This window comes from Aquarana catesbeiana, linkage group LG06 (assembly GCF_042186555.1).
Source record: "Aquarana catesbeiana isolate 2022-GZ linkage group LG06, ASM4218655v1, whole genome shotgun sequence".
Classification (NCBI taxonomy): Eukaryota; Metazoa; Chordata; class Amphibia; order Anura; family Ranidae; genus Aquarana; species Aquarana catesbeiana.
In genome coordinates, this window is record NC_133329.1 from 78,868,908 (window position 1) to 78,880,021 (window position 11,114).

The following is an 11,114-nucleotide window of genomic DNA, read 5'->3' on the forward strand; positions in this document are numbered from 1 at the left end:
GTATACAAGCATGCATTTTCAAACATTTTAATTATCGGTTAAATATTAAGGTTCGTACTCCCAGCTGTCTTCACACTTACCTTTGTCCTGGCTTCTTTGTGATTCCACCTTCTTTATCTGAGATGCCCTGTTAAATGAGATTCCGCTGAAGGTGTGGTCAATAAAAGAGTCCAGGTCCCCAAGCTCATCTGCACCTAGAACCAAAGGAGAACCATCATTTTCAGGGAACTGAGACTAACATAGTTATCTTACTCTGGAGGTTAAAGGGATAGTCCACCCTGATATTCCGCTTATGCTGGGGGTTAAATCATCGAATAGCTTCAGAGATTACCAGAAAGCACTATAGCATTGAACTTGAGACACATAAGGTGGGTGGAACTAAAAACTCAGGTTACCAATACACTTCAACTAAATCTAAAAATGTGGCTTTGTAATGCATATGGGGGGAAGTCTACCAGCCCAGGGCTTCTTTTCTTCGTTACTCTAGCACACTGGGCCTTCTATATTTAAAATTCAATAGTTGCCTATAAATTGACAACTTGGGAACACCATCTTCTCTATCTGTTAACTTGGGGGCTTAAGAACAATGTCTCCTTTATCTGTTAACTTGGGGTTCTGGTAACACCATCTTCTCTATCTGTTATCTTGAGCTTCCGGGAACTCAGTCTCCAATACAGTATCTGTTACCTTGGAGTTCTGGGCACAACATCTCCACTAAGAATATTTGGGTTTAGAGAATACCATGTTCTCTGTTGTTTTGGGGTTCTGAGAACCCCAATCTGTTAACTTGGCATTCTGGGAACATATTTTCCACAATCTGTTCACTTGGCATTCTGGGAATACCATCTCCTTTATCTGTAAATTTGGGGCTTTGGGAACACCAGCTCTTTTATCTGTTATCTTAGTGTTCTAGAAACACCACTGCCTTTATCTGTTAACTTCACATTCTCAGAACACCATATTCTCTATCTGTTAACTTTGGTAAAAGGTTCCCCAGTATCCTTTGTGGAGTTCCTATCTTCAGCATGTACTTTGCACTCTTTGCTCACATCCCTGTCTGATTGAACTCATGGAAATTAGACTCTGAGTTAGCATTTGATCATTTTTTGCATTAATATAGCATTATTACACAGGGTATACAGAGTTACATAGTACTATTCACATCAGCCCCAGTCCTGAACTAGCTTACTATTGAATGTTATGACTAGACATGCGCATTCCGACTCGATTCGTTTGTCATACGAAAATCTTTTTAATTTTGGAGATTCAGATGTATCCGAATCACAATAGTAAAGAATTTTAACAAATCTCTCAAAAAATGATAACAAAATGAAATTATAAATTTAAATTCAGAAAATTTGAAAATGAATTTGAATGAAAAAAATTTGAAAATGAAATTGAATTTGTAAAGGAAATATGATGCAATAAATACAATAAGGCATCAAAGTGAAATAAGATAATGATAAGAATAGAATAGAATAGAACAAATATAACCATCTTCCGAAATTGGAATCAATTTGAAAATAATGGTTAACAAATTTTTTCATGTCTAGTCAGAGCCAACGTCAAACAAATATACACATACACTGTAGGGCCAGTTTTGGACAGCCTCCAGTTAACCCACAAGTTATTGTTTGGTTTTCAGGAGGAAACTGTACTACATAAATAAAACTTGTGTAAATACCGCCAAACTGATTATACAAGCAGCCTAATTAAAGCGATGAATGGCCATGGTATTGAGCACTGTTCAGAATAATCTGGCCTCTGATGTTCAAAAGCAGTGGTCTACAAACTGTGGCCCGGGGGCTTTGCATTCCTTTACCTGCACCCTAGGGCATTATTCTATCCGCTCACACCTATTCCTTCCTGACACTGAGGATGGGGCACCATTCCTCCCAATTACACCAGTGATAGGGCACCATTCCTCCCACTTACACCAGTGATAGGGCACCATTCCTCCCAATTACACCAGTGATAGGGCACCATTCCTCCCACTTACACCAGTGATAGGGCACCATTCCTCCCACTTACACCAGTGATAGGGCACTATTCCTCCCAATTACACCAGTGATAGGGCACTATTCCTCCCACTTACACCAGAGATGGGACATTATTCCTCCCACTGGCACCAGCAATGGGGCCCTATTCCACTATTCCTCCCACTGATACCAACAATGGGGCACTATTCCTCCCACTGATACCAACAATGGGGCACTATTCCTCCCTCTGGTACCAACAATGGAACACTATTCCTCCCACTGATACCAATGATGAAGCACTATTGATCCCCCTGATACTGATAATCAGGCACTACTGCTCCCACTGATACCAATAATGGTGCACTATTCCTCCCACTAATACCAATGACGGGGCACTATTCCTCCCACTGATGCCAACAATTGGACACTATTCCTTCCACTGACACCAATGATGGAGCACTATTCCTCCCCCTGATACTGATAATGGGGCACTATTACCCCCACTGATACCAATGATGGGGCCTTATTCCTCCCACTGATACCAATGATGGGCCACTATTCTTTTTACTGACACCAATAATGGTGCACTATTTCTTCCACTGATACCAATGATGATGCATTATTCCTTTCACTGACATCAATGATGGGGCACTATTCCTTTGACTGACATCAATGATGGGGCACTATTCCTCCCACTGATGCCAATGATTGAGCACTATTCCTCCCACTGATACCAATGATTGGGCACTATTCCTCCCACTGATACCAATGATGGGGCACTATTCCTTTCCCTGACACCAATGATGGGGCACTATTCCCTCCACTAATACCAATGATGGGGCACTGTTCCTCTAACTAATACCAACAATTGTGCACTATTCCTCCCACTGAGAGCAATGATGGAGCACTATTCCTCCCACCAATACCAACAATGGGGCACTACTCCTCCAGCTCCCACTGATACCAATGATGGGGCACTAGCCCTCTCACTGTTATCAATGATGGAGCACTACTACTTCCACTAAAACCAATGATGGGACATTATTTAGTCCCATTGACACCTGGGCATTTTATGCTCCCACTGGCCACCGCCTGGTCCCATCTAAAGTGTGAAGGACAGTAAACTGCCCCCCCCCCCGTTGTTTAGGAAAGTTTGGAGACCCCTTTTCTGGGGGCAATAATGAGTTTCTCATTATTTGTCATTATTACCACTAGAAGTGGGATCACGCCGGTCTCTGGAGCCTGGGCTACTCATTCGAAGATGGCTGATATTTCCAGCCCTTCTGGATCTACCTCTCTGCCCTATAGTCACCCTTTCTTAAGAAGCTTAGCTATAGAGAAGGTGGAAGGTGCTTTACAAAGGACCATACTATGAACAGACTGTAGGAAGTGGAGGGATTATGAGAACTAAGCCTAAAACTGCGTTTTCCCCTTTAATGTCAGCTTCAGAAACGGCTTGACAAGTGTTCTGCTAGTAGAAAGGAATTTTGTGCTCTCGGCTTTGAACGTCCCTCAGTTCTTTGTCACAGATTACTACCCACCGTGACACAAAACCATTTTGCTACCAGCGTGCAACGTCTGCGCTATAAATCTCTGGAAATAGAAATAGCGCTGAAGCATGTAAATCCACCGATGGATCATTCGTTTTACCTTCGCTGCAGTCCAGTCCCTGGGTTTCGCCGGCAGGGTCAGACTGTAGAGGAGAAGTTTGGAAACAAATGAAATAAAATTACTGTGAAGATAAAATAAAATCTATAAGACATTGCAGACTGCTGACTGTGCTTAAAGTGAACCTCTACCCATACTATGGACTTTTTTTTGTTTTTGTTTTTTTTTTACATGTTTACATATTCCTAACAATATTCCACCTTTTGGAAAAAAATAATAAATGTACCCACTTTGATTAATAAAAAATTGAATTCATATATTTTTTACACTGAAGCCTGCAAAGCACTTCAACCACAATCATTAGATCATGGGCGCAACACACAGGCTCCTGCAGACTATTCCTCCGGCCATAGGTCCTTCCAAAGGTAAGGACCTTCAGTTACTGGGCTGGTGGAAGTTCTCAGTGGACTATAACTGCATTGACATCTACCAAAATCTAAAGATCTACGAGTCTCTCTTTGCTGCAGTGGTAGATGGTACTTGGGATCTCCCCATTCACAGATCTCTGTGCCAAATCAAAAAATGACTGGAGTCTGCAGGAAGAAAAACCCCACATTCAGTAGGGGGGGGGGGGGGGGCAGTTTGGGGCTGAGGGGGGTACAGACAGTGATCAGGTTTCATGTTTAATACCTAAATATGGGTGCAAAATGAAACATGGTCAGAAAGGTGAACTTTAAAACAAGCCATCCCAGACCTTTGTAGTTGCACTCACTGTGAGGTAATTCATCTTCAAAGTTCACAACAGAGATCCTGACAGCTTACAGCACCTGTTGTTTGTTTACAGTAGAAGGGTGACAGGCAGTTAAGTCCCTGCAGCCAGCAGAAGCAAGGGAAGAGGCCCAACAATTTCTGTGCCTCTGTTTTGGACTTTGGAGATGGATTTCTCCATAGTACCTACAGCTACAGAGGTCAGTGATCTCAATATAAATATTTGAATGTCCATAGCCTGACCCTATTTCTTCTTTAAGCTCTAATTTTTACTGGATGCTAATTGAATCCACAGTAGTCAAATTAAGCAGGTTTTTGACAGTGTATCCAGGGAAGAATACAGCCTTTGGTTATGTGATTCTGTATGATAACAGGAAGGTCTTACCGCTGTTAAGCATTTGAATATCCAGAGTGTTACGGTGGTCTTAAAGAACCAAGAAGAACTAATTATTTTCTAATGGCAGAGTCTAGGTGCACAATTTCCCTGACACTGCAGTTCTTGCAGTCTTGATTGACTTTCCATTGCGTAAGGACAACTAAAAGTGAACTTCCCTAGGCTTGCAACATTTGTAAAATCTATGCTAATCATAACAAATCTGGAGATTTCATTGGGAACTTACTGTGTATGCTAAAATACATGGGCTAAAAGTAAAGAAAAATGTACCCCACATAGAGATTGGGTAACAGTTCAGTTGTCCTCACCTTCCTCATCCAATCACAGATCGCCCGATTGGCATCCACTATTTTCTCCCGCACCACAGGGGTGTCTGATGTCCGCCTAGCAAAAAGATTAGTAGAGTTATTGACAATAACCCAGCAAGGCTTGCCCGTACCAGCCAGATCCCACCTTTTGTGCCTCCATCTCAGTACTGGAGAATGAAAATAAGAAACTGATTGGCTGATATGAAAATCATAGACCTTTTTAATTTCAGCCGGGGTTAAAGTCACTTAAGAAGTTGTTTACAATCTTTTTAAATCTGCAGGTTTTATTAAAGTGATTGTAAGGGTTAGTTTAAAAAAAAACAAAAAAAACATATCATACTTACCTCCACTGTGCAGCTCGTTTTGCACAGAGTGGCCCCCGAACCTCCTCTTCTGGGGTCCCTCGGCGGCTCCTCCCCGCATCAGATAACCCCTGTGAGAAGTGCTCTCCCGGGGGGGGTTACCTTGCAGGCACGCTCCCTAGTCCAGCATTCGGCGTCCATAGAGGCTAAATGCAGGACTCGGCCCCCCCTCCCCCCCGGCGCCCGCGTCATTGGATTTGATTGACAGCAGTGGAAGCCAATGGCTCTGCTGCTATCAATCTATCCAATCAAGAACCGAAAACCCCGGGCTGGGGGGGCGGTCACTGCCAGGTGTTTTTTCACCTTAATGCATAGGATTCATTAGGGTGAAAAAACATGTAGGTTTACAACCCCTTTAACATAATACCTGGTGATCTTGCCATGAATGTCTATGTTCAGGCATTTCCTGTTATAGGGTGACAACTGTCCCCCTGTGGTGTTACTGCGTTGTCACCTGTGACATGCGCTCCTAATTGAGACTCAAAGCGGCTAAGCCGATACACATTGCACAGTCGTGGTCCACTGTTGGCACTATCAGGAGGCCACATCAGAGCATATTTGTGCAGTCAGTGCTGCAGCAAATACATGTAGACAGAAAGTGACTGAAAGAGGCTTTAGGAGATCGACAACGCTGAAATAGAAAAGAAGATTGAAAAAAAGCCAAAAACTATATTTTAAGGGAAAAACAGCAATTGTTGAGGATACCCAGTGCTTTATCAAACTAAATGTCATGCAGTTAGGGATTACATCTAGTCTTAAAGTACAATATATGAAGTACTGGTGTAGTTTAGGTGGGAGGAAAGACATGGGCATCAAAGACATCAAAGTCATAGATACCTTTTCCTGATTGCTGCCATTTTCTGCTGTAATACCTTCATCCACTTCCCTCGTTCTGTGTTACTGTCTGCGGCCTGGAAACATAACGGGAAGCAAAAATGCAGAGTTAAAAATGGAGGCATAATGGACAAAAACACCAATGATAACTGTAGCACAGCCTACGGCTTGATCACACCTTTTCAATAAACAGAAAAGTACAGTTTAACTATACAATAAATTATTACTAATGACACTGTTCCCACCAAGGTTCCAAAGTTCCCAACTGTCCCTCTTTCATAACCAGGCCCTTCTGTTTTTCTTTTTGGTTTGGTGCTAATAAAAAAAAAAAAAGAACCAAAACTATTCGAATACATTACATTTTCCTTTGTGCCCTAAATTATTCACATTGATACTTTCAAGGGTTCCTTTGTTGGCTTCTATCATTGCCCATTATTTTTCAATGATTCCAACATCTATTTCATCTTTTAAAGCTAATGTGCTGTGTGCAGACACCCTTCAAGGTTTACAGTGGTTGTCAAATTGCAAGGCAAAGGGGGCCCTTATTGTTTACAAAGGGCAGCAAATAATATTTATTACATGCAATGCTACAGAAAACTGTCATAGACTGAAGGCCTAGAAGAAATGGTCAGAGATTGTTCTTCAGGAGTGGTTGGAGAATAAAGTCATGCTTTAGGAGACAGTCAGAGACTAGGGACATGTTGAATATAACCAAAAGACTAACTACTATTAAGGGCCCTTTTACAAATCAATGCTCCCTTGACTTACTAGTGGAGCCCAAGGGTTGCATTTCAAACATCAAAGGGCCACATATGGCCCTTAGGGCACAGGTTGGGCACCAGGGCGTAGTGTCCCTCAAAAATTTGAGAATGGAGGTTTTGTACCGAAGTGTTAGTTCAGAAATGCGTTCTCAAAATCTTGTTCTGTTGTGGAAATTTTATTAGGATGTATTTAATATGTATTGTCACATATTCTCCCAGTGTTAGTTCTTCTGTAGCCCACTCTAAAGAGCGGACTGGGGCAGACTGGCGCCATTTGAGACCCGTTTTGGTAGTGAAAAGCTTCCTGTAAGATGTAGAGAAGTGTTTGCAGAGTGGGGATATGTCCGCCAGCGAAGGGCCCCTGTGCAATGCACAGACAATCGTCTGGGGGGGGGTTTGTTCACTCTGCGAAGACATTATAGGTTATGGGGGATGTACGCTCGTGTGTCTCTGATCAGCACGTGGGGAGGCTATGGTGTGCCTCTTCAGAAAATCTCCCATCCTCAGGAATGGTAGTATAATCCCGGTATGCGTTGTTCTTTGAACAATGCAGAATAAGGTTTCACGCCAACGGTAAAAACGTGAGTCTTTGTGTGCGTTGTGGTCGAGGGGAAGTGTTCATGAGTCCTTAGACCAACCATGTGGATCATACATAATCATACATAAACTCCCCTAGTCATTGTTCATTGGTTGAGATTTTTATAACTCCTCCTGTTTCAAGGAATGCCTGTGCTTGATTGGCCGATTGTGAAGCTAACAATTTCTATTGTTAAGTACTATGAATAAACAACACAGGCTCTGCAGATGGGAGTCGACCTGTGGAGCTAAGGATGTGAGGATGGTGGTCATGTCTGTTTTACTCAGGAAACAGGGGTTTTCCTAAGATGCATTATGCCAAAAGGCTGAATGGGCACCTTATTAGCACAGGAGACATGGATTACAGCTAGTGTAAAGTGGAATTTCCACGTCAGTTCCCAGCGGCCTGGGTGTGCTACTATCTACATTGGTTATAGTAAGAGGTGCCCTTTAGGGGTTTCATCACACAGCTGTGAATAGACAGTAAGGTTCTCTTAATAAAGGGTGTCCAACATGCACTCCAGATCCATAACTAATGTTCCAAAAAGCTGGGCCACAAAAGAGTGGATTGGGACCAATAGTTTCACATTCATGAGTCTTTTGCACCACTGAACATGGTAAACATCTTCTAGGAGGCAACAGTCTTTTATTGCTGACAGTTGTGGGCCTCTATGCCAGAAGAAGGTTAAAGAGTAAGGAGCACAGGGCATCTGATTGCGCTAAATTCATAAATCATCAACGTTTGTTATGCTGGAGAACACAACTAATCAACTTACCAATAAGATTACTTTCCCGTTCCTCAGTGTCACCTCAATGGGGTATCGGGAACCCATGATATCCACACTAATAAGTGATGTCACCTGATCAAAGATGGAACACAACACAATCATTGGCATATCTGTGAGAGTTCTCATTTATCCAGCTCATGGTATATCTAGTAGTAGTCAGTCTCATTCAACTGGAAGCTTTTTGTAATGTTGAAGATCCCTGCTTATCCAAACTGTTTATCCAAGTGGCTTCTTCAGTTCCAATCCAAGTCTAGTTAAACAAGACCAATATTACTGGATACAGTCATTGGATGACATTTATCAAACATACCTTCCAATTTTTGGTGGGTTTCTATATTTTATTTTAACCTAAGTATTTTTTATGTTATACGGTTGTATTTCTTTTTTACCAGTTCTACCAAAATTATGCATTTTTAAAAACGCACATTGGATAGCAACTGAAAGATCCAAAATAAAGGTATTTTGTAAACAATTTTTAACTTGAACATGAACATTCAGTTAAGGACTAGAGACATATCCTAGACCAGGGATCCTCAAACTATGGCCCTCCAGCTGTTGCGGAACTACACATCCCATGAGGCATTGTAAAACTCTGACATTCACAGACATGGCTAGGCATGATGGGAATTTTAGTTCTTGAACAACTGGAGGGCCATAGTTTAAAGACCCCTGTGCTAGACCAAGGTTAGGCCCCTTTCACACGGGCTTTCCCATAAAGTCCACCTGTCAGTTTTTCAGGCGAACCTGATCGGATCCTCCATTCACTCCTATGGAGAGGCAAATGTCAGTGGTGACATGTCTGCTGATACCCGCTGCTATCCAATCAAACCCTGTCCATGAAATACAGTTGGATGGTGACTCTATTTTTCACCCGTCTGGTGGTTCGAATGGGATTGGTAGAAAACAGACAGTAGGTCTGTTTTCATCCGATCTCCCCATAGAGGAGAGCGGGGCTCTGACAGATCCATCTCAGCACAGTGAGCAGAGACGGACCTGTCATCTGCCTGCTCAGCGGGGATCAGTGGAGCAATCCCCCGCTGAGTAAAGCAGAATCCGCCGGGCGGACAGCTCTGTGAAAGGCCCCTAATGGTACTTTTGAACAGACCCATGCAAGAACATTTATTCCACTTTTCATAAATAATTATGAAATATGTGATCACAGGTTGAACTGGATGGACTGGTGTCTTTATTCAACCTTACCAACTATGTAACTATGAATATTTTATCTTTACTATTTCCTGCCAGCAATTAGAACTCTAAGCATATTTTCTTTACCAGGCTAACCCTAACTGCTTTGCTGAGAACTGAATAGCTGATGCTCAAAATAAACACACAGCTCAATAAATTTTCCTGCTGTGTTCAAAAGGGATTGCACACAGATTCATTAGGAAAAAGATCATCTGTGCTCTCTGTTTAGCAAATTGAGATTGCCATAAAAAACAGTGTCACCGGTGCACCCAGTATTAAATATTGATTTGCAAAAAAAAAAATCATAAATAATAAAACCATATAAAACAGTTTAAAAAGAAAAAAAATATATATATACAATAATGTTAATATGTACAGCTTCCTTTAACTATAGTGTTTCGACCGCAAACACTTACATCGTGTAAATTTATGGCACCCCATAGCTCCCCCTGGAGAAGAAAGAGAAAAATACACAATCAAAGGCCTTGTAGTATAAAAATGTACTTAGTATAGGTTTGAGCTGGCCTGTTGGGTCAGCACACCACATCCATTGTTATTAAATGAATACTCAAAGTTTCAAGTAGATTAAAGACATACTGGGACTTTTAAGGGGCTACATAGATGTATTACACATACACATTTTATTCTATTAAATATATTTTATTTTAATAAAAACTTTCATTAAAAAGGAGACAGATATACAACTTTCCCTATAGGGAAGCCTATAAAGGCCTTGGAACTTCCATAAACCTCAAAATTCAGTATCTCACAAGGCATCTTTCCACATAATACCCTGGTTATCCCACCCATCAGAACATCACATAAATCAAAGAGATATCCTTTTAGTCTTCCATGCTGATTATGATGATAGATCAGAGTAGATTTGATGCGTTTCTTCAGTCAGTTGACCCATTTCATCAGGAACTGTGGGTGAAATGCTTAGGGCATCCAATTCCCCTCTATCCTCCAGGAGAAAGCACATCAGAAGATAGAAGAAAGGGGAGTCTTAACTGCCATCACAATCTGATGCAATTTACTAGAATTCTTTGATTAATATTTAGATCACATGTGTCAAACACAAGGCCTGGGGGGGGGGGCGAATCCAGCCCTTCAGGCCTTTTCATGTGGTTCTCGCACCCCTCCTGCAGCTGTGGCACCCCCACCTCTCTGCCCCCTCCTTGTCTCAGCAGTTAGCAGCAGAGAGGAGGACAGAACTCCTCCACCGGATCCTGAGCTTCTCCATGAATCTGCAGAAAGGCTTGTCCTTGCCCCTCCCCCTAGTATCAGCAGTTGGCAGCAGAGAGGAGGACAGAACTTCTCCTGCAGATTCTGCGCTTCTCTGTGCAGCCACAGAGAGGCTTGTCTCTGCCCTCCCCCCATCTCAGCAGTCAGCAGCAGAGAGGAGGACAGAACTCCTCCTACAGATCCTGTGCCTCTCTGTGCAGCCTGCCGCAGCACCCCCTCGTCTCTGCTTCCCCTGGTCTCAGTATTAGGATAGGAGACTCCAGCCCTCCTCTGGTCCTCCTCCAGACCCTGCATTCTCTGCTT